At 39.3% G+C, this 26,767-nt stretch overlaps 1 protein-coding gene and 1 long non-coding RNA gene across 8 annotated transcripts in view; one reads left to right on the top strand and one right to left on the bottom strand.

Annotated features, from left to right (window-relative positions):
• PPARGC1A (PPARG coactivator 1 alpha) overlaps window positions 1-26,767 on the top strand; it is a 684,512-nt gene that overhangs the window by 595,857 nt on the left and 61,888 nt on the right. The gene's annotated exons all lie outside the window — the stretch shown is intronic.
• On the bottom strand, window positions 487-18,446 carry LOC116545429. Its single transcript, XR_004266308.1, has 3 exons — window positions 18,419-18,446; window positions 758-761; window positions 487-661 (listed from the first exon to the last, which is right to left on the bottom strand). It is a non-coding gene; the product is annotated as an uncharacterized LOC116545429 (long non-coding RNA).

Raw genomic sequence — 26,767 nt, 5'->3', positions numbered from 1 at the left:
TCTCTATAGACCTCTTATCTAAAAATCAGCTATTCCATATCAGGTGAATGCCATGCATTTTGTAGAGGCTAGAGAATAACTTAGAGGTGGGGGAGATGGCAAAGGAGTCAATGCCTCTCTGGCAGGACTACTTTAAAAAAAATGCAACGTTCTCCATAACCTTTATGTCCCTGTATTTTGTATTGTGGTACTTGTGAGAGGTACTTCACATTTGTACTTTCAGGAGACTTGGTTCAGCATCTAGTTAATTATCTACATGTAGATGCGTAATCTATGCAATGCTGTCCTTTTTGTTTCCCTGTATCATATTCCACACTAATAAAATTATTTTCAGGCAGGACTCTAAAACAAAAAGTTCATTTAATTTAGTCTCTCGTTAGGTCATTTTAAACCATTTATTCTTAACCAAAGGCAATTTTAGTCCTCCCCCCGACACCCCAACTCGGGACATTTGACGGTGTCTGGAGGCATGTTTGGTGGCTACCACTGGAGACAATCTGATGCTACGAGCATTTACTGAGTAGAGACTAGAGACTAGGGATGCTCGCAAACATCCTACAACATGCAGAACAGCTCCCACCACAAAACATGATTCAGCCTCCAGTGAAAAAAGCGCTGAGGTTGAAACACCCTGTTTTTAAAAAAAGTCACAAAATTCCCCCTTATAAATTACTAAAGATTAATTGGTGAGATTTCTGAGAGAAGACATAGTAAGGTACTGGATATAAAGAATGAGAAGTCATTTAGCGGTATCGACACGCCTGGGGCTCCAGGACTATTATGTCAGGTATTCTCTTAGTGTCAGAGGGCAAAAGTGACTGTTTAGGTAAGTTCCCATAACAGTTTTCTCTGATGTCACAGAGCCCATTCTTTATCTAGGCAAAGGGTAAGGTCATATGTGGCAATGTGGTTACCCACAGTGGCAGCTTCAGGAGCATTACATGGCACGATGTCGCCTCCACCCTTTGCCCTCTAGTGTTAAACTCATACATCTTCTCTATAATGCGAAAGGAAAGTGTGTTTTGGGCAGAGGTGACATTCTAAGATTGGGTCTTCCCCTGTGAAGAAGGTTCGTATGTAACCAAATAACTCTTTTGCGGCCACAGGTTTGTGTTGCTTCTCCCAAAGCCGCATTTCAGAGAAGCGCTTTCCCAGGGCCAGACACTCACAGTGGACTTTTCACCTGCACTCACCTTCTTCCAATTTGCAAAGCCCTGCCTCATCACATTTGAGAAGGCCTTGTACTTGAGCAAGTTAAACAGTCACGGGCTCTGCCGTCTCTAATCTGACAATAACAAGCATTATCTACTTTGGATTCCCAGAATAAAATCAGGCACTGAGTAGTTAAATGCTTTTCCCTGACTCAAGTAGCACGTCAATGACACCACTGGAAACTGGCCCTCGGCTCTCTGAATTCTCATCACAGCAGAAAGTGGGATTTAGGGGTATATAATAGAGTGTCAGAGTCTTAAAATGTTGAGAGTAAATTATGTATCTCTTCCTTTTGTTTCTTCCATATGTTTGAATCCAAGTTTAATTTTTATTTAGCATCACAAACTTAATAATGATAAAGAATGAAAGTGAATGTCACAATTTGAGAAAGGGAATTCTGAGTGGGGGCAGAGGGGTGGGGACATGCAATGGCACATGTTTGGTTGAGTAACTGGACACAGAGTGTTCTCTGCTTATGCAACCTGTGTTCGGATTTGTGACCAGGTACGATTCAGAAGCCACTTTAAAAAAAAACAGGGCTAAAGACTTAGAGGTAACAGCCTTCACTGAATCTGATCCATGTGTAGGGAAAACAGGATGCTGTCCCTGGACCGGCTGGTAGCAAGATTTATGTTTCAGAATATTGCAACATAACTTCCTTCCCTCTGTTGCCTTTGTGCATTGTTTGAAGGAGGAGAATAAAGGACTACTTTTACAGCACAGCAGTGTGTAAAGATGGATGGCATGGGGTTAGTTTAAATAGCATATTGGCCTTTCTGGGTCACTGTGGGCAACCTTGTCCCTGATTTATTTTAACACCTGCTTTAATGCCTCCATGATACAACTGAATGGGCATCTTTCATTCATTCATCTGTTACTTCTGAATGAAGCTACTTGGGGTTTGTTAGAATGATGGCAAGTGAGAATGCAGTTGTCTCTAGGTCATTACTTGTGATAGGTTCTGAGGCCTGCCTTTGCTGATGGGGAGAAAAGGACTCTCACAGCTGTAGCCAGCCAGCATTCATGTTTGGTCATTGCTAGAACTCTCAGGAAGCCTGAGACTGTGAACTTTGTAGCAGAAAAGAATGAGTAGTGGTTTTGTATTTGTGTGTAAATTTTCCTGCTATATGGCATCAAGGAAATGAATGTGGAAGCTTTCAAGACTACTTGATTATTCCAGTTGGAATATAGATACTTTACATTTCTTCATTTGGCTTTCAGTTATACTCTAAATTTTGCAAAAAGTGGGCATTTATTATGTACCTATCAAAAAGTTAAAATAACAAATATTGGCAGTAGTTCAACAGACCATGAGCATTTAGGGAGCAGGGAATCTGCCAGTCTTGTTCACTGACATTTTTCTAGACATTTTCTTAGAAAAACAGCAAAAAGTGAGAACTCAATGAATATTTGTATCATAAGGAATAAGATGATTTCCATGTGTTTATTGATGGTATGAACTGAGTTAGGTAATGTCAAGATTATATACAAAGCACAAAAGAAAGTTTGTGTCCTAAAGGACTTTAAATCTAGTTTGGGAGGCAAAATGAACAAACGTAAAACAATTAGGAAACCATGTAAGACTGTGTATTCGTATATACAAGTATATTCCTTTGTTTGTATTCTTAGCAATTGGAAAACAATATAAGACTGTATATTCATGTATATGTATATATATGTACCTACATAGGAATATATATATATATACCTACATATATATATGTATATATATATTTGCAATTTGCAAACATTGCAAGCTCACATATGCATATATGCATGTATATATGTGTGTGTGTATGTATGTATATTTCTAGCTGAGGACATAAACAGCAAGAATAAATTCACAAAGACTTTTAAAAGAATAAGAGTGAAGTGTTTACTCAAAGTAAAATGTGTATTAATGGGAACACAGAAGTAGGGGCAGTAAGTTTGGATGTAAAGTAGGTACAAAATTACGGTGGGCCATGAGACCCCAGTTGGAAATGTTTAGAGTCTGCATGGTAGAAAGTAGGATGTCATTAAAGGTTTTTAGCAGGAGATCAAAATATTGGAGGTGGTATTTAAGAATGATAATGCTTAAGAGATCTAGGCAAGTAGGAAATATGGAAAATCAGAGAGCAGGCCCTGCTGCATTCCAAACCCAATGTGATACAGGTACGGGGAAGGGACAAGGTGATAACAGAGTGGGTAGCATTCAGGGAACAGATTCAAAGCACCTTGAAGGAAAATTCCATCAGCCCTGATAACTCTGAGTTAGGATTCACAGAGAGGTGGCAAGGAATGCTAACTCAAAGATATTCCAAAGAGAAGCAGAACTTTGTCCCTGGTTAGGCTTCTGCTCACCTTTAGGAGCTGAAGTACTTCCTAGATTCGTGAGTCATTTTACAAAGGGGCCCTCTATCTCCTCACTCCTCACTGCCGCAGGGACAGAACATATTTAACCCAATCCACAAATTTATGTGGTGTCTGCTTTTTTTCACTTGTCTCCTTGGAGGAAATTCTGCAGCCTTCCATGGTAATGAATTCCTGCTTCTGTCTGTGCCTGTGGTCAGACAGACTTTTCTGTGAATGGCAAACCTCTTGGAATTTTAACAAAACAAATAGACAAGAAAAAAAATGCATGTATAAACAACCTCACCTTAATTTAATCATTGGAAGAATAAGTTCTTTTTTGTTATGTGGGAGGGCTGAATTAATTCACAATAATCACTTTTATAAGATTTCTGGAATTTCCAATTTGCAATCAATAAATGTTTGTCATTTAAATTAAATTTACGGCTCACAGCCAGATTTTTGCCACACTTGGTAATGACACTTTCAGAGAACATAGACTTCAAGTAAGAAAATAATAGCCATTTAAGTGGAGAGATAATTGGCTGTAACATAAGAACATTGAGGAATGTTGAAACTCATGGAGACTTATGGAGTATTTTAAAAATTTATGTTGTACTTATCTTTGCATTTGTAGTCTACCACAAAATTCCAAATTCTGGGTATAAATCACTTAGATGTTCATCTTGGAGAGTCACAAATCAGGAAGCAACAATCTGACCCAGCCTGTGTGCTGCTTTATTTCCAGCCTTTACTGCCAGCTTATCTTGCAGGGAGACTAAATAGTGTTGTCGTGTGTGTGCGTGTGTGTGTGTATGTGTGTGTGTATGGTGTGTGGTGTGTGTGTGTGTGTGTGTGTGTGGTGTGTACTCATCTACACACTTCATTGAAGCACAGTTGTTTTAGACTTCTTGGCTTGATAACATCTGGCTTATCTTGGGAACATCTGGTTTATCACCCTATTTCCTCCCTGCCATTATGCTGACCACTGGAAAAATACGGCTCAGGAGTTCTGACCCACAGGGCTCTGTCTCCTGGCATCAACCCCTGCTAATAAATAGCAACTCACAGGATGCAGGTTACGTGACCATCTTTCACTGGCACTAACTTTCCTGCCTGCTGGTGGCTTTTGTTAATGGAAGGTGTGGCTACGAGAGATGAGATTGGCTGCTGTTTTTGTTGTTGTTGTTTTTTGTTTGTCTGTTTTTACGTGGAAGTTGATTCAGTTCTTAGCCATTTGCAATTTGCAAAGTGAGAATGTGTCTGTTTCATTAGGCACAATGATTGTAGAGAGTGCTATTTTGTATTTTGGGGTGGTAGAGACCCATGATTGCATGTCAGATACTCTAGACACTCCAGAAAGTAAAATGGGCCATTTTATGGGCTTATTGCTGGCTTTTTCAACCTCCCAGAGTCTCAAACTGGTTCATCAAAGTTACTCTGCCTGGATACCTTTGGGGCCAAAATAGTGGAGACCCAAATTCACAAGGAGGAAATCTTAGAGCGGAATCAGGAAAAAGTGGCTCATTGCTTCTTAGATTTACTTCAAAGATAATAGTGTAGGTGAAAGTAATCACAAGGTTCAGGGTGTTGCATTGGACAAACTGTCTGTTTGTATAGCAACCATGTGTCTGTGTGGAGACCTTATACACATGCTGTGTTTATTTGTCCATGCACCACTATCTCTATGCCATGTCCTGGAAGCACAGCCCAGCAGATGACTCACCTCTGGATGAAATCAACACACAAAGCAGATAAAAAGCTGAACATTAAAGACCACATTGTTACAGGGGAGAGCCAAATTGTTCCTCCACCATTCCCTACCCCAGACTTCACATTTAACAAGGTTAATTTGTCCCTATAATTATGTGCCTATTCTCTGAGTAATGAAAAATTTTATTGTGGGTTTTATAAAATGAATTGCCTGTGATGTAAAACAATTTCGGTAAGGGCCATTTTTTTTCTTCTTCTTAACCTCTCAGGTTCCTTTTAACTTTTAAGACTGTGCACTCTGAGGTAAGTGTGAAAGCAAAGCAGGATACTGTGTTTTACTGTAGCTGGAATGAGAACAGGGAGAAGGGGAGAAAGATCCACAATGAAATACGCACTCTTATTCTTGGCAATGGCAGAGCTGTTTGAAGCTAAACGACTTCTTATCCATTAAGTCATTTGTCCCAAAGTGATGATAGAAGATACCTTTGTGCCTTTTCTTTTCTAAAATGATAGAGTGATTTGCACAGTTTCAGATTCTAAACACCAATATTTTGTAGACCTGCCCATCTCCATTACTACTGCAAGTTACTCATTCAAGGTTTGCAGCCAGATGGATTAATGAATTACCAGATCTTGCATAAAATGACTTGGCCTGACTTAAACAACTACTTTTTTATTTTCTTTCTCCTTTCCCTTTTTTTGGGGTAGAGGGCAGTCTTACAATTGGTCTTCATGGGCTCTAGAGAGAGTGAGCCCCCATCGGGTTTTTTTGAAGTAGATTCTTTAAGGCTTCACTGCACTTTCTCATTCTTTCCTGAACTTCTACTCAGAAGCAGTCAGTTCAAGGAGGAGCAATCAGGCTGGTAGAGCAGAGAGGAGGGAGGAGACTCAGTAGTCAAATCCCGGGTGGCCGATGCCCTTCCCTGTGCCAAATCAGCATGATTTATCAGAGCCTTCTCTTCTGCATGGAGTCGAGAGTGAGTTCCATGGTCCTCACACAATATGCATAGCTGGAGCTCTGAACTTTGAAGGAAAGCCTCAGAGCTATTTGCAAAGTGCTGGTGCTTAGTGAATACTAAATTACATTTAGGAAATAGTCTACTGCTACCAGTTATACTTCATTTTTATTCCTGACACAGACACCTAAATCAGAGAACAGTAACATTTCAGAGATTATGGAAGCAGTTTGGGTATGTTCCAACACTATAATAGGATCAGAATTTTAAGGCCTTTTGTATTATTACCAATAGTCACTTAGTTTCTACTGCAGTGTACTTTGTAGGGAATTACAGCTTTTACTAAAAAGATTAAAATGCTATTATGCAAATGATTGCAGTATGTTATTATGTTTACAAATTAACATCCATGGCTCAACACACAAATTAACTAACTATTCTATCTGTGTTATTAAGGATTTAATAAAGTAACTGCTAATAAAAATGGGTAGCTTAGAACTTTAGTAGAAAACAATTGTGATTTAACACATGGAACTTGAGCATTGTGTTTAATGTTCTAGGTGATATAATGGTAAAATAAAATTGAAAAAAGCACATAGAAAAACCAGAACTGTGTGAATAGCAGAGCTGCTTGCCTGAGAGGCTGATGAACGTGAACTAAATAGCTTCAGGCTACAATGTACAGTGGGCAGCATAGCAATAAATCTAAGCAAAGCACACAAAACATTTTCTATTAATAAATAGTTCATTGAAATGATAATTGCCCTCCATTCCATGTTTGATATGTTCCATACACACAGAGAATACTTAACATTATTCTAAAATGGATCTCAGAGCAAATTTTGCTGTGGTGAATGGGATTTAGCTGCAGAATATCGCTGGGTGATAAAAGAGGAGAAGGCTAGGTTCAGACTAAGATGACTTTACAAACAGGCTGTAAATTGCTATTCCTGGCCGTTCATAAGAGATCATAAAAGCAAGGAGATAAGAGCCGCCAAGGTCCCTGAGAAATGAATGTATGTGATTATGTTATCTTGTGGGTTGGATTTCACAGACAGACCGACAACACCTTCCCTTGAGCCCAACAGGAAAAGTAAAAAGAGATACAGATTTTGGATAGCAAACTTTGTCAGAATAGGAAATTCCAAAGCACTGTAATTTCAAATGTTTCAAAAGAGATCCAGGTTTCCAGTCACTGACTTCTTTGCTGAATCTCAAAAACGAAAGAGCTGGGGATATGACCTACTATTAAACAAATAAAAGGAAGCAAAAGAATTACAAGAACATCCTGGAGAACTGATTTTGTATTCCAAATATTTTGGACTCATGTTTCTTAATTCTCAAATAAAGATGTTGAAGACTCCTAAGTCCACAAACAGTTAACATTTTAGGTCTCCCTATTGAGGGCTTCTAACTTGAACCTCTAACTAGGAATATCTGGATGTACTGAGGAATGTACAAGCAGGGAAGAGACCTCAGAGTTGGTCAAGGTTTGTGCCCTTGCATACAATACAAGCAATTTATTTTGTTCCAAATAGCACCTCTGTTGTTGGGGAACTATTTATGCAAATTTTTGATATCTAGCTTTAGCAAGGTGCCTGGTTCCTTCATTTCCTTCCACATTTGGATAAATTGTGGGTTGTTCTTCACTCTTCCAAATTTGTCCTTGCTGAAGCGAACACTTGCAAATTGGTTGAAGCTTGCGGAGAGAAAGAAAGGGAGGTAGGGAAGAGGAAGAAAAAACCTGACCAAAAGCAGTTGCTGTGACAGCTTATGATTTGATGGTTTGTGGCCTTGTCCTGTTCTCAGGCATCTGATCAAGAAAGTGGTACAATCCTGTTATGCAGACATTCTGGAAGCCTTGCCAACATTCACCTGACATGACCAAGGTTTAAAGTCCTTGCTGTAACTTTACAAAGCATAGTGAGAGTGTGTGCCTGTGTGTGTGCATATACACTCCCATTCTTTTTTTTTTTTTTTTTTTTTTAAGGGAAAAAAGTGATCTTTGCCATAGAAGGGTGGTAAAATAATTAGTCCAGTGGACAAATGTCTTGGCCCATGTTTAAACAGAGCTTTAAGGACACAGTGTTCCCAAGAGTCACATATCTAAATACAAACCAGTGTCAGCTGCCATGCAGACCAAAATGTAATAGCCTGCTTTCACATAGGTCATCGTCAATCCATTTTGGTCGCAGTCACACTGCACATCTGTTTCTGCGAGCTGCAGCTTCTTAAGGTGGCATTTGGTCTTCATAAGAACACAAACAGCCAAGCTATAAATTGCCACTGCTGGAGTTATTTTGAATAAGTGTATACTGTTTCATATTTATAATGGTGAGGCTTCATAATATTCACAGTGAATATATAACACCGATCAGTTCAACAAGCATGAAATTGTATGTTGTCAACTTGTCACATAAATAGAGTCATACTCTGGCTTGCGATAATGTTGAACTAACATTTTTTCCCCCAGAATTGTCGAGAGGGTCACAAAAAAGTGAGATGGTAGCACTTCCTTTGAGTAGATAACCAGTCAAGGCTATTGTAAAGTTGATATTACTGTTGATGAGTCCCTTTTCTCCCCTCCCTTCGAAGCACTAGCTTTTCTTGGGTGAATGCTAATTGGCTAATCTGGTTGTTTCTGCTGTCATCCAATGATATCATTTTCAGCTAGGACTTGGAGGCTTTTTTGGGTTGTGTATGTGTGACTAGCTTTTTTTTCTCCTTTAAAACTTTTTTTTTTTTTTTTCTATTCTTGTAGTGCAAATCAGTGCTAATTGTCATGAAATTCTCTAACTATACTCTGGCAAGCTTTCTTTTTGCCTTTTCACCCCAGTTAACTCTTAATTTATTACCAGAGCATTAGGAAATAGTGAAAGCTGGACATTTTATTCAAACTTAGTTGAGATAGGTAATTTAAAGAGATACCCAGAAAAAAATTACTGAACCAAATTTGCACCTTGCTAAAAGGAGAAAGGACGAATGAAATGTGCTTGCCAATAGTTTGGGAGAAACTCAGAGACCAGTTCCCACAGTGGCTGATATTTCTGCACCAGAGGCACGGTAAAAACTGATGCAAGTCTGTTTTCACTTTTGAGAAATTCTTAGATGTGTTCAACCTTCCTCATCTTTCTTCTAAAGGCCTGAAGACAAAAAGGCATTGCAATCTGTATTACCCGGTTAAGTTGCTAACTTCAACACCTTGAGGTAGTACTTTAGATTTTCTAGAGCACTATGCAATGTTATTGAGGATTATTACTAACACTTTTCTTTTCATCCCATATCACTTGGGGTATGGCTGGTCCCATTTTCTTATACAAGAACGAATCCACTGGCCAAAGCTCTCGATTTCCAACTTTTGCAACATCTTCACATTTCTTCTTGCTTGTGGATTTTAAAAGTTCATCTCTCCTCTCACTGATTTACTTACCTATTCACAAAAACCTAATTGTCACCTGTTAGCATGCTTAGTGTCTGGCCATTTTAGGGGGATACAGTGGTTAAGAATAAGCCTAGTCCCTGACTCCATGAAGCTTTTGGTTAGTGATGAAGACAGGCCTTTTAAAATCAAGTAAGATAAGCTGTCTGTTTGAGGAAGTGGAGCAGGGAATTTCTTCATCTGTCTGTTACATGGTTATCACTATCAGATAAATTCTGCCCTTCTCCTACGTATTGTTTTCAGAAATGCCTTCAACTTGAAATGGAATTCTGCTGGAGAGCATTTCTCCTAGCTAGAGGAAACTTCTATTCCAAACCAAGAACCCAGGTATAAAGTCCAACAAATGTAGGGCAGTGGGCAGAATATTTGAAGTTGGAAGACCTGAAATTTATGATGTCCAACACACAGTGTATTAAAATAACAGTTTGCTCATTGGAGTTGCAGGGTGGTCAGGGCGTGTGGAGGGGAAATAGGAGGAAGCCAACCCAAGGGAACAGAGTAAGACTGTTAATGTAGAGTTCTTTCCCCAGTGTGCAGCTCTGACCTGACCAGAATGCTGTGCCCCTGGTGGAGTTTCTATGGATGAGATCTTTTTGGTACCATTTTAGGTCTATTGACCTTTCTATTTGAGGATGAGATTTCAGTCCAGCTGGAAGGACTGACATGCTTTTTTCCCTGCTGGAGACACCTGGTATATGTGGCTTTTCTCTCTCGTAGCCATCATCTCTAAGTGAGAGCTCCTTGCTTCGTGGGGTAATGCTATCCAAGGGCTGTCCTGTGCCCTTGGAAGAGGCATGTGCAGGAAGAATGTTACCGATCCCTTTCCTCTTCTCTCTGGAGGTACCAAGCATGACACCCCTGCCAAGCCTTACTCAATTAGATCTCTTTCAGATTCCTGTAATTCTCTAGCTTAAATCCTCTTCCCCTCAGTCCTTTCTGAGAAATTTATTTCTGCTTTGAAATGACTCTTGCATAGGGGGAAAGTGCCTCTATTATAGGACTGCCCTTGGTTTGTCCATGGGCTCTTGGCTTAAGGACATTAGCTTCCCTGGGTGCCATCTCATTTGCTCAGATGTGAAGAGAGCTTCTATATTCCAGACATAGTTCTCCTGGATGTCCAGGGATTCTGTCCAACCCAGATTCTGTCCAGATATGTTCTCATGTCAGAATCCTCTTGTGTCTTGCCAGCTCATACTTAGCGGGGACACCCTGCTCTCTCCTCTGAGCTGCATATCTCAGCCTGCATTTAGGCAATGCTGTTTGATAGGCAGGCTCACCTCCTATGCCCACTGGGGAAGAGTCTGGGCAAATGCCTGGAAATTTGAACACAGCAATACCGTACAGGATAAGTGACTTCTTTTCCCTGCTGGTCCCCAATTCCAGGGCTCTGCGTGCAGCAGATTTGAGAGTTACATTAGGTCACAATGCCACTGCCTAGCTCCTTTAATCCTATAACCCGGCAATCCCAGCAATGTAGCTGAGGTGGCTGCCCCTGACCTAAAGGAATATGTTTCAGTTTCTCCTGGGAAAAATCCAGTCTGGACCACTTTGCAACATTTATTCAAACTGAAAATTCTGACAAAGACGTTCTGTCCACAAAGAGCCAAGGAATGTTCTGTGTTTTGATACATTTGTAGGTTACAAAATGTTGCCTGGTCTTGGCAGATAACTGAGTATGGGGACCCACAGAGTACAAGCCATGCCCTGTTTAATTTGTCTTTCAATGGCAAATGTGTTTCTTCTGTGAGTCAGCAAAAGTGATGATACCCACCAACAGGACTGTGTGACCTCCCTGCTGCTTTTGTGGTATAGAAAAGAAAAAAACAAACAAACAAACAAACAAAAAAACACCATGAATACCACTTTTTTCCTTTAGTTGCTGGTTTATTTTTATTTCCAGCTACATGTTTTATAGTTGAAAGAGAAGATGTATGTTCCCCAGATAGTATGCATTTTTATGGTTATTTTTATAATTCATATTGGAAAGCCTAATTTCTGTAGCCATTAACAATTTAAGATTCTTAATTTTCTGAAACATAGGTGAGAAGCACACTGCTTTTAAAAATGTCTCTGAGAAGCCAAACTAGGTTCAGAAAAATTCCCTCAAACAGAACACATTTTATTCCCAAATACACTTCTTCACCCCTTACTTACCACTTGCTTCCTTTTGTTTTACTTATGATTTAAATAAAGCTAATTGTCCAATGTTCTATCTGATATGTAATGTTTTATGAGCACATACGGCATGAGAAGAAATGGTTTAGAAAATTAACAAAATGGTGACGGTAAGGAGATGACGGTAAGCAGTGACAACTGACCAAAACGGACAAGACTACAAACTACAGAAAGTCAACAAACCCTGAAAATATGACAGTCTGGGGCCTTTTAGTTTGAGAACAGATAATCCTATATTTCTCAATAGGTCTATATGGTCATTTTGCAGTATCAGACAGTGCTACCAAAATCAATGCTCATAATTGTTAAAGTGGGGAAAATATGTAAATGATTTGAAAATATTTCCATGAAAAAACTTTAATAAAAAGTTTGGTGCTTAAGCAAGTTAAGTTATTTGATTTATTTGCACAAGTGCCTAGGTGGATTAAAGCCAGATGATATAAAGAAATAGGTGAGGCATATATACAAACACACACACACACACACACACACACACACACACACACATACAGTTTTAGATCTTACATATTTTAATGGAGTTTGGATATTATCCTGTAAGTGTTTTCTGTGTAGACTTGGATAATAAAGAAGAAAATACTCTATGAAATATCAAACTTCATTTTATAATCTGTTAGATTACATCTTCCCTTAAAAATACAACTATTGAAATTTTCTTGAATAAAAAGACCACTGATTTCTTTTTTCTTATCAATAGTAAAGCTTTTGGCTACAGGGACATTGGTCAAGACAAATATAGCTCAGTAGAGTTATCATTAAGTAAGCAATTTCCCACATTACTTTAGAATGAAATCGCTTATACTTTTCTCCTTTATGGCTTTCCATATTTATTCTACTCAGTCTTCAAATAAACCACCACCCCAGCAATGTACAACTCACTTGCAAATATTCATTTGGAGCATACGAAATTGTAATATCAGTACTGAGACTAACCCCCATCTCCCATTTCACCTGGAGACCCTTAAACAACCTTAGAGCTTTCAAAACAATCATTAAAATGTGCTACTTGGGTTTGGATAAAGAATTTCAGATAATATACGGGGTTGGGTTTCCTAAATGTAATTTCTGTCTAAAAAGCCAGAGAATGCTCTAGCCGAATCTTCTTTATGCAAACTTTCTTAACTGACTCTGGCACCTTTCACCTGCAAATGCACAGCTCCAGGTTCTCTATATGGACCCAGAGCCTTGGTTAGGCCATGACCCTTCATTAATATTCAAACTTTGGCAATTTCAAAGAATGCTGTCCTCCTCGACCACTGTGAGCCATCCAGCTCCCCTGGCACTTTCTCTCATGCTTATCCTTTGTACGAAGACATTTGTGTCTTTCTTCATATCTCTTTCAGGAGTAATTCTTCCCCTTGTTCAAGTTTTTCCTTTTTCTTTATGGCTGTCATAATAGCCCCTGATAGAGTTAGGCAGCCATGACCCTGTCCATCACTCACCTGCAAGCTATTCTTGAACCACTGGATGGTCCCTGAGTGACCAGATTAATTGTGCCGGTGGTGAGCCTTTTCACCTGACCTTTCATCCAGTGACATAAAAGCTGATTCCAGGCTGTGTGCAAGGCTGGCTGCCCTGCCATCTCTGTGCCCTCCATGAAGCCAAGCAGTGGAAAGGAGAGTACCCATGCAAATTAAGTGATAGAATAAGGTGTGCAATTGGGGGTTATCAGAGATTAAATCTGTCTTCCTTTGAGTGCCATTGGAAATAAGTCTTAAGGAATGAGAACCCAAACGAAACTTTCCATAGACACGATTTCCATAAACGGTATTGTCACGATGTGCTATTTTAAAGACTGTTGTTTTGGTCTGTGTTTACATGAAGCCTTTACCAGGCACAGAATAAACTATTAAGTCCCTAAATTTAGGAAGGCATGTGTGACCCTCTTTGGCACAAAGTGAATTTTTGTTGTCACATGTGCAAAAGAGCATCTTTTTCTTTCATTAAGGCCTTTGAATTGTGGTCCAGCTTTCTAGATAATAGCTTTTCTGCTAAATCTCTCAAGGTATATTAGAAACTGCATGAGGGAAAGAGGGACCTCATCATCTCCTCAGTCCCTAGCACAAAGCTATGCACATTAAAACTCTCTCTAGTTTCTGTTAATGGATGGGTTTACAGGGGCTCTACCAAATTCAGAAAGAGAGAAAGAGAATATAAAATGACCTTCCGAGCCATTCAGACCAATCATGTTGAAAATAAGAGATATCGAAGATCTGAGAACACATTCTCCAAGATATTGTTTGCAAACAGAGCCAATAGTGACAGAAGTATACCGTGTGTCTGCCAGAGTGTCTGTGAACTTACCTCCTAACTCACCTACAAGACTTGCTCTTCAGATTAAGATATGTGAAGTTGGGTGGCATATGGCTGTGTTAAGCCAATGTGTGTCGGCAGGTAAAGGTGCCTCTATGTGTTTACCGAAGACATAGAGCATTTACTCTTCTCTCCCCCACAAGAGGAAATATTTCTGACACTCAATGAAGAGCTCAGGAGTAGGTATGTACTGGGGTTCCAGAGCATGAAAGTAACTGTGTCTCTGTTCAAGAAATCAGCTGTTCTCAGGGAGTTCATGAAAATGGATGGCCACAGCTTCCTAACACGCTGTTCCCAGCACTGTGCCCGTATTTCCCGGCTGGTTTTGACCCTCTCAATGAATTCAGACTTAACATTTTTGCAACTGTTTTTTTCGTTGTTGTTGTTGTTCTCTCATTTACAATTGTAATGAAAACAATGTACCACTTGTGGAAGAGTGATTGCATGATTGCACAAGTTTACTGTGCCATACTTGTATCGCAGGTATCTTATTTTTGGAAGAATCAAGCACAGGGACTAGAAAGAAATCCTGGGCTGGGGAACGATGGGTAATTTCTCAAGACATTCAGATCTTTCAGAACTTGTGAATGATTTGGGCCTTACTTTCATTTATGGTCCGTGAGCATTGGAACCAGGATGCAAAAACAGCAAAGAGAGGATCTGCTTCACCTTAATTTCCTGCCTTTTTCTGGTGTCTGTAATACAGTTGTAATGGACATCTTTAGTCTTTTAGCAAAAGCTTGCTGAGCTCTCTTTGTTAGAAGGGACAGTCTATCCAATACAGGATTGTAGTCTGACTTTCATGTTACAATTCAGTATGTTCCTATTCAGAATGTTCTAATGCAGAAACTGATTTGATTCATTCTTAGATTGACCCATTTGTCAACTATGTAAGGAGCAACAAGTACATGGCAGGCACTCATTTAAGTGCTCATAATACAAAGATGTTTTAAGTGCATAATACATATGACACAGAATTTTCCCTTCAGGAGCTGGTTGGCTAGTCAGAAAGACAGACTTGAGCAACTAATTATAAAAAAAAGGGGGTGCATCGGTAGTAAAGTTAGAAGTGAAGTGCCATGAAGACACAGACAGAGGAGTAAACATGTCTGTGCAAAGGGTGAGAAGAGAGGAAATTTGATAATTGTTGGTAGTTTCTTTTTTAACTCGTGAGTCTTCAATCAGTCATAAGTTAAATATCTTCTTTTTTATTTATAAAACTTAGCAGACTGCACTTTCTACTTCTTCGGAGGAAGACAAGAGAAAGAAAACACATAGTAGGTTCTTAATAACATTTGAAAATAAATTGCCTTCTAACAAGTCCCATCTACATTACACTCTGCAGTCCAATGGCTCATTAGGTTTTAACAAAAGCAGTGCAGCTAAATAAGAAGGATTCTTTAGTCAAGCACCCCCGGGCGGTATCTCTGAGAGCAAATGTGACAAATAGAATCAGAAATGAATTAAATAGTCAGCTACAGCAAGCCAAGCTAGGAGAAAAAAAAAAAAAAAGCTCTCAAATGACCCAAAATGGAAACATATTACAGTTATCTGCATTCACAGTACAGAACAAGTTTGGTCGTATTTAAGATAATTCTCTAGTGCCTGCTATTTTTAGCTCAAGGGTAAGCTCCTCTAAGAGTCTTTCGGCATTGCATCCCTTTAACCTGGCCTAACAAACTAAGCCAATAAGCTGTCTGATTTTCCTGGTCCATCAGGGAGGAAGAGAGATAGCTAAAACAAACCATTTGCAGGGAAAATGTTCGGCCTATCTTGTATTAAGAGCTTTTTTCATATAGATTTTTAAAACATCCCAATATTGAGTGTTGCCTGTCAGAGACCAAAATGTCAAGCTTTGCTGTTTTGAAATTGTAGGCTCATGGTTATAAAAAGAGGATTTTATAGGCCTAGCCTAATGGAAATAAACATTACTCCATTACCTTCAGTAAAGCCAAATCTTTACAGTTCAAGCTATCGTTATTAATGTCTATGAGAAGAAAGAAATGTTTCTAGGGATTTATTTATTTATTTCTTTAGGTAAAGAAAGACCGACGAGCTGTACGATCGCAAATGAAAGTTTTCTTAAAGCTTTCTCCTCAGTGACTTTGCAGTGTGTAATTTAAAAGCAGAAAGCAAAGAAAATGCAGTTTTAAAACACTAGGCTGGCTCTTCCTGGTATCTTTCTTTCTTACGTATTAACAACTCTTTGTGAGCCGATTGTTCTGTCAATTCTTGTCTGTCTGTCTCTATATAGTGTATACAAACAACTTCATCAACTCTTTATTGTCCACCGCCTTCTAAGTGCACGTGTGCGTGTGTGTGTGTGTGTGTGTAGGAATAAGTGTGGTTTTCTCAGTGTAAGCCATATAAACACATGTGTGGATTACAACACTTAACAATACACTAGTTTCCACTTATTTCATCAGAAGAAATGCTGCTGATCATCAAAGTTTAAGACTGTTCTCAGGCTGACCAGTTTACCTACATTCTGAAGACTGCATTTGCCAATTTAGTGTGGAATAGATTTCAGCCACAGATGCCACCTGTGAGGCAATTAATCACCAGGTATTTCTTGAGCTCATATTATTATGTGCAAGGTGTTATACCAGGTGCAGGAAGAGGTGGAGAGGTGTCTAACGCAAGGCCTCAGTCCTCAAGGAGACTTATCACTGAACTGCAGAAGTCAGATACGCATGTTGATAGAATGCCACTCAAGGAAATTTAGGACATTTATAGAGCTCCTACTGTGTCCCAGACACCATGCCTAGGTCTTCTCTCTTAATAAGTCTGATTCTACCTGAATTATCAGCCTTCTCATAATCATTTTATTGGGGCCCTGCTAAGTGTAGTTGCTACCCTTGGTTATGCATGGTTTCTGTCTTCCCACAGATGAGGAACTTAGGATTAGTATTTAATCAGATCTCAGATTTCCTCGTTCCTACTGCTTTTCCTCCGTGTCAGGGATGAAATGGGTATTCTCTATTAGGAATCCTCAGAAACACTGGCCAGTCACATTTCCTTGTTCAAGGACATATTTGCTTGACTGAGATGCTCCATCGATGGTTAAAGGATCAAGTTGTGACTCTTTGTTTTCTTTTGGAGGCAGAGTCTCTCTGTCTCTCAGGCTGGAGTGCAGTAGTGTGATCTTGGCTTACTGCAACCTCTGCTTCCCAGGTTCAAGTGATTCTCCTTCCTCAGCCTCCTAAGTAGCTGGGATTACAGGCAAGCACTACCATGCCCAACTAATTTTTTCGCATTTTTAGTAGAGACAGGGTCTCACTATGTTGCCCAGGCTGGTCTCGAACTCCTGAGCTCAGTCAGTTCACCCACCTCCACCTACCAAAGTACTAGGATTACAGGCATGAGCCACTGTGCCTGACCAGTGGTGTCTATTTCTGCAGAGAACTGCTGGTATATGCCTTGCAGTTGCAGTCTGCTGCCAATGAGGTCTTTGGTGCTTTGCAAGCTTGCTGCTGATCTTTAGTCCGCTTTAAGGATGGCTGTTAATCTTTAGCACAAGGCTGACACTGCAGTACAGCACACACCAGGTTGCCTAACTTCTTGTTTGTGTGCTCCCAGTGGTCAGAAACCAGTTTGCTGTTTCCCCCACAAACCACAAGCTTTGGGGTCATTGTCTCTCTCTGTCCTTTGTTCTCCATGTACAGTCTGCTGCTAAAGACTTTCCTCTTGTTCTTTGGTGCATATTCCCCATCTTCCTCCGTCATTTCCTTTGAACACTCACTAACTTGTCCTTAGATGATTTAGCCTTCCTCTGCCCTGTCAGTGTTGCTCCCTGCCACTCCTGAAGGTATCCTCTTCCACACATACATTACTTGATTGTTAAACCAAACGTTAATTTTTTTTTTCAGCATCTTCTGTGTACCTAGAATTTTGCCAGAAACCATGATATTTACAGACCAAGTATATGGGCTTGAGATTCCCTTCCTTTGGGAATGTACAGCTGTATTAGGAGGCAAGACTTACCCAGGTGACACAATCAGAGAATGGGTAAAATGTGGATAGTCACTGGACAAAGCCCTGTTCTAGGCACCGTATGAATACAAGAGACAATGAATTAGCCCCTGCCTTCAGTGTCCTCAAAAACTAAGGAAATGTGAGCATTGACATGATATCAACAAACTACTCTAAGAGTTTTAGAGGTGGGAAGAGAGCTATAAATCTTATGCGTGAAGAGGGAAGCTAACCTGGTGGAGGTTGCCTTTGAAATAGATCTTCCAGGCTGGGCACAGTGGCTGCCAACCTGTAATGCCAGCACTTTGGGAGGCTGAGGTGGGTGGATCACCTGAGGTCAAAAATTCGAGACCAGTCTGGCCAACATAAAGAAACCCCGTCTGTACTAAAAATAAAAAAAATAGCCAGGCTTGGTGGCATGTGCCTATAATCCCAGCTACTGGGGAGGCTAAGGCAGGAGAATTGCTTGAACTCAGGAGGCAGAGGTTGCAGTGAGCCGAGGTTGTGCCACTACACTCCAGCCTGGGTGACAGAGCAAGACTCCATCTCAAAAAACAACAACAAAAAAGAAATAGATCTTTAAGATGTAGAGAGATTTCCATGGACAGAGAGGAAATGTGGGTATTTTAGACATCAGCTTTTATCTCATTATTATTTCGACACATACTTATCACCTACGGTGTGCACGGATTTATGCTAGGTGTTGGAATGAAAAACGGAACGGGATAGAGACAATGCTATGAACAAGGCAGTAATGGTGCGGAGAGACCAAGCGATGGCTGGGGACTGATCTAGAAAGCAGATACAAGTCAATGGAATCTTGGAATTGTACTAATTTAATATGAGGGGAGGTTTCACCTAGCATGCTCATTTCGCAATGGAGAAACTGAGGCCCAGGCGTGTGAAGTGACTTGCATAAAGAATAGCAAGGTTCAGTCAGGACAAGCAGAAAGAAGACAATATGTGGTTTGTCAGAGACCAGGGACTCTTGAAAGTTATCTGGTGGCATCAGCAAAGAAAGGTTATCTTAGAGCTTGCAGGCAGGGGCCTGGTGAGGAAGCTGCTGAGGTTCTCAAGCTTGAGGTAATAGAGCTTGAATTAGGGGGTGATGGTGACAAAGAAAGGAAGGAATGCATGTGGGAAGCTTTGTGAAGGAAGGATCAATAAAGATTATTAGCATAATAAGTGATAGTTTGGATGTTGTGGTAAACAAAAAAGGGAGGAAAAATGGCTGTGGTTTCAAGCTTGGATGATTTGGAGAATTTGGGCTCAGTTAACAAAAATAAGAGAATGAGAAGAGGACATGTTTCAGGGAAGGCACAGAGAGGAAGGATCGGAGTGTCACATACAGATTGTAAAGCAGGTGCGGTGGCTGCTCTTGGAAGGAAGTCCATGAACAAAATAGGATGATGCAGCTCTGGAGAAGTCATGGAGGTCTCGATAAGGAGGGGTGTCCTCAGGGCAAATAAACCTTGTTTATTTGGCAAATAAACTGGAGGAAAGATTTCAGGGATCCCTTTTAGTTCCACATAGTAAAAGTTTTTCTGTTTTGATTTAAGGTTGATAATGTCCTAGGCGTCTTCTTGCCAATAATAATACTATGGTAGCTTTGGACATGCCCAGCACATTTAACAATGTTAAAAACATAGTTTTATAAAGTGTGATTTTTTAAAAAATTTAAAATAACTAGTCTCATCTAATTCTCATAATCACCATGATGGGTTGAAAGTGCTACCTCATTTTACAGTTTGGAAAGTGACACTTAAATAAGTGACTTGCCCAGGGCCAAGTTACAGAAAGTAACCAGAAGAGCTAAGATTGCCTAACTCCAACAGTTAAGTTCCTAATCACTCCCTTCTACTGCCTCCCAATTAATACCTCTATTGCCAGGCACTACGCTTCTCATCCCCACCTACTCCCAGCCTCTTTCAAATTTTCCAAATGCCTGAAATTATTTCTGTCTCCTTGTTTTCAGTTCTCCCTAATTTTAAAATCACAGGAACCTCTCAGATTCAGGATGTGTTCCCTGATTAATTCCACCTCTACCTAAACAGCTAGCAGAGCCTTGACCTGACTTTGTCTGAATAGATTTTGTATTATTTAGTGGAGAGATCAGACTGAATCCATTCCGCCACAGACTGGTCAACAGATCAGTTCGTGCCCTACTGACCATAGAGCTGTAGACACTTCCATTTGCAGAGGCTTTAACTTACAATCATGTGTTAGAATTGTGAAACTGAGCACTGTTTGTGACATTATTCATCCTCAGTGTGTATGTGGTTGATACTTGTTGACTGATTGACTAAGATTTTTGTTGGCATTTGTTTGAGAAGGAAGGCAATTACAAAGTATTGATAATGCATCTTAAACTTAGCTTTAAAGTCTTTTATTGAACTCTTGGGCATGTCTTCATACTAAATTCAGTAGAATATGCCTGTTAGATAAGTCTCCTGAGAGACAAGTTTAGTGAGGAATATAACTCTTTTTAAAATGCAATGGAATGTAAGTATATTTCCCCAAATAAACAATTTCTTACAAATTGCACTTAGCTCTGATCATTCCCCTTCCTTTAGTGGGCAGCAAATCATTTTGCATTTGTGGTTATGCATTTTTCATAAATGTTTTGGCTGTTTTTTGTTCCTGGGCTAAAAAGTTAAACCATGCCTCATTCATCTTTTTTTTCTTATATGCAATCCCTTGCACATAATAGGAGCTCAATAAATACATAAGGCTGCATGTTGTTCTCTCACTTACATTATAAGCAGGGATGATGGCTTTCATTTCTTTTGGTTCCTGTGTTCTCCTAGCAACTCCTTAGTTTCTAGTTCAACATCATGTCCATAAAAGGTACTCAGTAGCTGGTGAAGGAAGGAATGAATGAATGGCATTTAACTTGTGATTTTCTAAACCATTACTAAACCAAATTGGAAATGTTTTTAAGGGACTGGGAAAATTACCTGGGTAACATGAGCTGCTGAGCAGCTTCCAGGCTGGGTCTGGTGACTGCATCAAAATCTTCAGATACGTCAATAATTCCATTTCAGCATGTTCATTCTTTGCTTTGAATAATACAGGTTTTTGTGCATTGATGTTTAAGATAAAGTGGTGCCTATTTTGCATTTCTGGTTATGTTTACAAAACAGTGTTTTATTGCTGTCTAAACATGAGAGTGCTCTCAACCACTCCCACTGCAGCACACTGAGAAAGGGCTGTTATGTGTCTTTGCCCTTAGTTTGAAATATGTTGTACTCAGAGGTCATGGTGTTCTGGTTTGGGTAGCAAATTATTGATCAGGGTATTATGGTAACAGCTGTACTGCTGATTGGATGAAGATAAATATCCAAGCATGCAACTGGTATTACCTGGCATTACTGTTCTTCTTGGGAGCCTAGTCATCCCATGGGGGCTTTGTAAGAATGGTCAGAAGGTAAGTATTACCAAGACTCCATTAGGCAGAGTGCAAGCCAGTGGTACCCAATTCTCTCCATTCACCACTATTTGGATTCTGGCCCTTGTGTTTTTCTGCATCCATCTTTTGAGTCTTTATTTAGATTTCCTTGACTTTTTAGAATTTTTCTGTTGTTCTTCACTTCTTTTGCTTATTACTGAGGTATTTATTTTTTGAAGGATTATGAGGAAACAATAACACTGCTTGTAATCTCTCTGCTATTGAGTTTAGCAGTGCTACCTCTGCTGGCAGAGACTTGTTTTTATAAAAAAGCTGTTTGTTACTGTATATATTTAAGATATAGAACATTATGTTTTGATTTACATATATATGGTGATGATTACCACAGCCAAGCAAATGAGCATTTCTATCACATAGTTTTTTTATTTTTTGTGGTAAGAGCACCTAAAATCTAATCTCTTAGTACAATTTCAGAATCTAATACAATGTAATTAACTATAGTCCTCATGTAGTACATTGGATCTCTAGATATATTCATCCCACATAATTGCAACTTTGTACACTTTAACCTTTATCTCCCCATTTCTTCCCCTCCCCTCACCCCTGGCTACCATTATTCTATTATTTTATTTTTAGTTTTTAAGATAGGATGTCTCTCGTTCTGTTGCCCATGCTGGGTGCAGTGATGTGATCATTGCTCTCTGCAGCCTCATACTTCTGGGATCAAGCAGTCCTCCCATCTCAGCCTTCCAGGTAGCTAGGACTACAGGTGCTTGCTACAACGCTTGGGTAGTTTTTAAATATTTTGTAAAGACAAGGTCTCTCTATGTTGGCCAGGCTACTGTTGAACTCCTGGCCTCAATCAGTCCTCCCACGTAGACCTCCCAAAGCACTGAGATTATAGGATTGAGCTACTGTGCCCCACCTGCTACTCAGAGACTTCTTAATTGTCTAACTCCAAAACCCTTTTTCAGGTCCTCAGTCTTCTTGAATTTTCTGTGCTACTTGAATATTCCTTGTTGGCTAGGCTACAGTAATTTTTTTCTCTTTTTTGGTGTCATGGTTTAAATATTTTGAGTTTTCGTTAATGTTCCTCTTTGCCGTCTCCCAACTTCCTTCCCTCTTACTTGAACACATCTTTTCTCCTTCCTTTGCTAGAAGATCCTAAAGGTACCTTTTCCTTACACTTTCAGCATTCAGGCCAGCTACAGATAGCTGGACAAACCAGAGATCATGTCTGGCATGGCTCCCTAGTGGTGGTGTGTCTTACTGGGTTGGCATCATCTTTAAGAATCTTCTGGCCTAACTTGGGACTGACATTTTAAGCATGAAAACCATTCACTAATTAACAAAGGCAACTTAAAGAAGAATAGTTTTTGGAATGATGCTTGAGTATTCTCTTACTACATTCCCTGGGAATATTCCCTTGAAAGCTTATAGAGTTGATAATGTATTTGAATCATGTACTGGAATGGGCTAGTATTAAAAGTCATTATAATACTATTTTAATTTATATTTATAACACAATTATTTGTATTATATAAATTTATATTTACAAATTACCTTAATTGTATTTATATTTATTTTACAAAATATAAATATAACTTTATGCTTTAAATCTATATAATTTATATATGTAAGTATATATTTATATACCTTAATCTGTATTTATATTTCAACTCACAGAACCAGTCCATAGAACTTGTAGTTATTTTTTCTGTCTTTTTAGAAAGATTAAAAGGCAAACGTTCTACAGTATGGAACTGAGTCTCCGTGTTAAGAGGCTTGCCAGGTCACAGCTATTAATGATAAAGGTGATATTTGACTCTCAATTTCCTACCTTTCTGAACATCAGACAGACTTCCAATTTTACATATCATCTCTATATGGCATTTTCCAGGACTTTCTTAAGAGTCTTCAAAAACCAAATGAGGGCCATATCTCTATTTTACAATGAGGAAACTAGGACTCAGAGGGGTTTGCCCAAACTCCCTGAGGTCAGCAATCCTCTATTTTTTTTGTATTCTAAGAACCTAAAGGCAATGGCAGCAAAATGGTTAGGAGATTGGGTCCTGGCGTCAGACATGCCTGCCTGTCAAATCTAAGCTCTACCACTGACTTGCAGTAGGACCATGAATATCTTTCTTTGCCTTTTGTAAAATAGTGCCTGCCTCACAGTTATTTATTCATTCAGGAAACATTTACTGATCACCTATCATGTGTGAAAATGTTCTAGGAATATAGTAGTGAACAAGGGTGTAAAAAATATCCTGCCCTTCTGGAGCTTCTCTTCTAGTTGGTTGTCGTTAAAATTAAATGAGACAATGCATTGAAAATCCTTGCACAGTGCCTGGAACAGAGAGCGTATTCATTTTGACAAAATTAAGACAAAGCCTGCAAATACCTGGAAGTCATAGCATTTGCCTTTCATTGCATCCATAAAGATAATAAATGTAATATTAACAAGTCCTTTACTTTTCCAAGAACCATTTCATTCCATGGAAAGCACTGAGTATTTAACCATCATATTTGTTTTTATAATTTAGATTCTTAGGTTGCAAACAGAATAAAAAACAAAGAATCAGCTCTAACTTCCTTAAGCAGAAAGGCAAAAGGATATGTATGGCTGATGGAATTGATGAGAGGGTGTTGAACTACGCTTGGCAACTAAAAGATCTGGAGCCTGGGAACCAAATTGCAAGAGGATTCTCATCAGGATTCAAATTTCAATAGGTTTTCCCTATTCTGTGCTAGTCCTGGTGTGGTGAGAATAGAGTGAGGCTTTTGCTTACTGGCTCTCAGTGTGTATCCAGTGAAGAAGGGATAATTCTGTGAAGGGAAATTGTGGTGCATTTACAAATCTTTTGGGCAGTCAAGAAACAACCCGTGACAGCTTTGAGGTCTTAAAGCTGGATGAGTTATATTGTCAGCACAAAATGCTTGACATTAAGTAAAGGAATGGGGTTCTTGTTCCCAACTAAACAGTGGGAATTCTACCACCCAGTGGTTATCCTCGGCAATTCCATGAATTGAAACTAGTGCTTATAATTTAGTTAATTTTTGCTTTTGAAATGTAAGTAAATATATATTTATCTGCATATATGTTCATATATATATATATATATATATACACACACACACACACACATACATGCACTAAATATATTTTATGAAACTTCATCTCTGGCTTTATTTGCCAAAGGTGAATCCTCCATCTTGTGGCTTCTGCATCTCTTTGGCATTTGTCACTATGCACTCATTGCCTTTTATATTGTCACAGCAATTCCAGAAACATTTACAGAACACCAGTGATGAGCATCTTTTGTGAGTCCAGTGGTATGCTGGCTTGGGAATATGGAGAGACCTGTTACATTACCTTCTATAATTACATATATTTGCCATCCCTGAGAAATCATTTATATGTCTCTGCCAAGAAACATTAACCTTTCCATTTTTTAAAGTTTTCAAATAATATATGTAGAAATAATATAAGGAAAGTGCATAGTTCAATGCTTGCACTTAACTGATAATCAATAAATGGTAATTTGTAGGAACACTCCAGTACCTTGAACTTCCTGGATAGCTCTGTAAAACCAAAAGTGTCCTTGGGAACAAAACTGCACATGAATGCTGGTCAAGATTCAATTTCCAGGGGGAGAGTGTTCAACAGCCTGCCCCTGGGCTCTGTGCCAGCCTCTTGGTGTTGAAGGGAGAGTTGGGCTTCTGTTTATTGGCTCCCCAGTGTGTATTCAAGGTATACCTTTAACAAAAGGTAAATTCCATGAGGGAGGGGCCATGTCTATTTTACAGGCCACTCTACCTTACAGTAGCAGTTTCTAGCAGAAGATATGCACCTAAGAAATATTTGTTGGAAAAATGATCAAATTGGGATTCTCTAGACAGGGGCTAAAGGGAAATGACTAAGCTACTTGCTAAGCGGCTGTCATTAGTGCATAATTTTCAAAAGCTATCATAGAACAGGCAAGGCGTTTAATCTCTGTCATGAAATGTAACCTTTAGAGGGAAGACAAGCAACCACAGTGTGACTTCTCAGAGTGTCCTGCAGCTTTGAGCATGGCCCGGGCCCCTCTCTGATGTGGCTGATGAGAGCCAATGAACAAAGGCATTTTGTATGTTAAGGCAGACCACATTTAGTCAACAGTGTTTGCAATGACTAATGAGTCCCTGAAAAGAAGACACCAAGAAGAAGTGGCTGACACTTCAGAAAATATCAGCACAGAGAATCCTTGCTTGGAATACTGGCTGTAAAAGTTCAGCATTCAGCACTTGCAATAATTGCTGTTGGATTTTCTTTATGTTTGTGGTGGTACATTCTGGAAAGTCAGGAAGCTCAAGTACTTACTGTTGCAGCTCTGTGGGGTGGGAATAGGAGATATACATGTTTTGCTTTATATTATAGCTATAGCAACACATTTCCAAATGCCACACTTTTGACCCATGGTGGGAGAACCTGGGGAATAGTTCAATGTCAGGTGATTTCACATGACATTAACACTAGTGCAATAATTTATTTATTCAATTATTGTTTATGGAGTATTTACTATATGTTGAGTCTGGTGACACTTTGGTTTTCCTGCGTTAAAATTTTATTGTTTTGTTCTGATGTAGCACATCCCTTTATGCAGCTCTTTGCCAGCCTAATTCCTTATAACAATCCAGACTTCCCCTCCTATGTCACTTCTCCCAAACCACCAACCCCCAGCACCCTTTCATAGCTTAGGTGCCTCTGATGTGTGCCCTGTAGCAGCTTTACATTCTCCCATGGTTTCTCAATCTGCCTGTTTCTTATTTGTTCTGTCTCTCCCATGGAATGAGAAGCTATTTAAGGGTCTGGGCTTTGAGTGTCACTCACCCAGTACCATTACTTATCTCAGTGTCTGAAACATAGTCAGTGCTTATCAAGGATATGTTAAATGAATGCAGAATATGGAATTAAATAAACCTGAAATTATTTTTTTGGTTTACATTATACAGGGTACAACAGTAGGCATTTTAAGAAGCATCAAGCATAGTAGGTCCTTGCTTATCTCAAGAGAGCTTTCAGTTAACTCAATAATACTCATATATTCAACAAGTGCTTTCTGGATGCCAATTATTTTCCAGGTTACCATCTATTTGGAAGTAAAGGTAAGTATTTTAAAATATTAAAAGTCTTGAATGCTAAAAGGCAGATTCAAATAAGACAGTGGGGGGTCAGGGTCACATGGG

This window comes from Sapajus apella, unplaced genomic scaffold (assembly GCF_009761245.1).
Source record: "Sapajus apella isolate SASKATOON/1434 unplaced genomic scaffold, GSC_monkey_1.0 scaffold5, whole genome shotgun sequence".
Lineage (NCBI taxonomy): Eukaryota > Metazoa > Chordata > Mammalia > Primates > Cebidae > Sapajus > Sapajus apella.
Note: the sequence above shows the minus strand (reverse complement) of the source record. Positions and strands in the feature narration are given on the sequence as shown.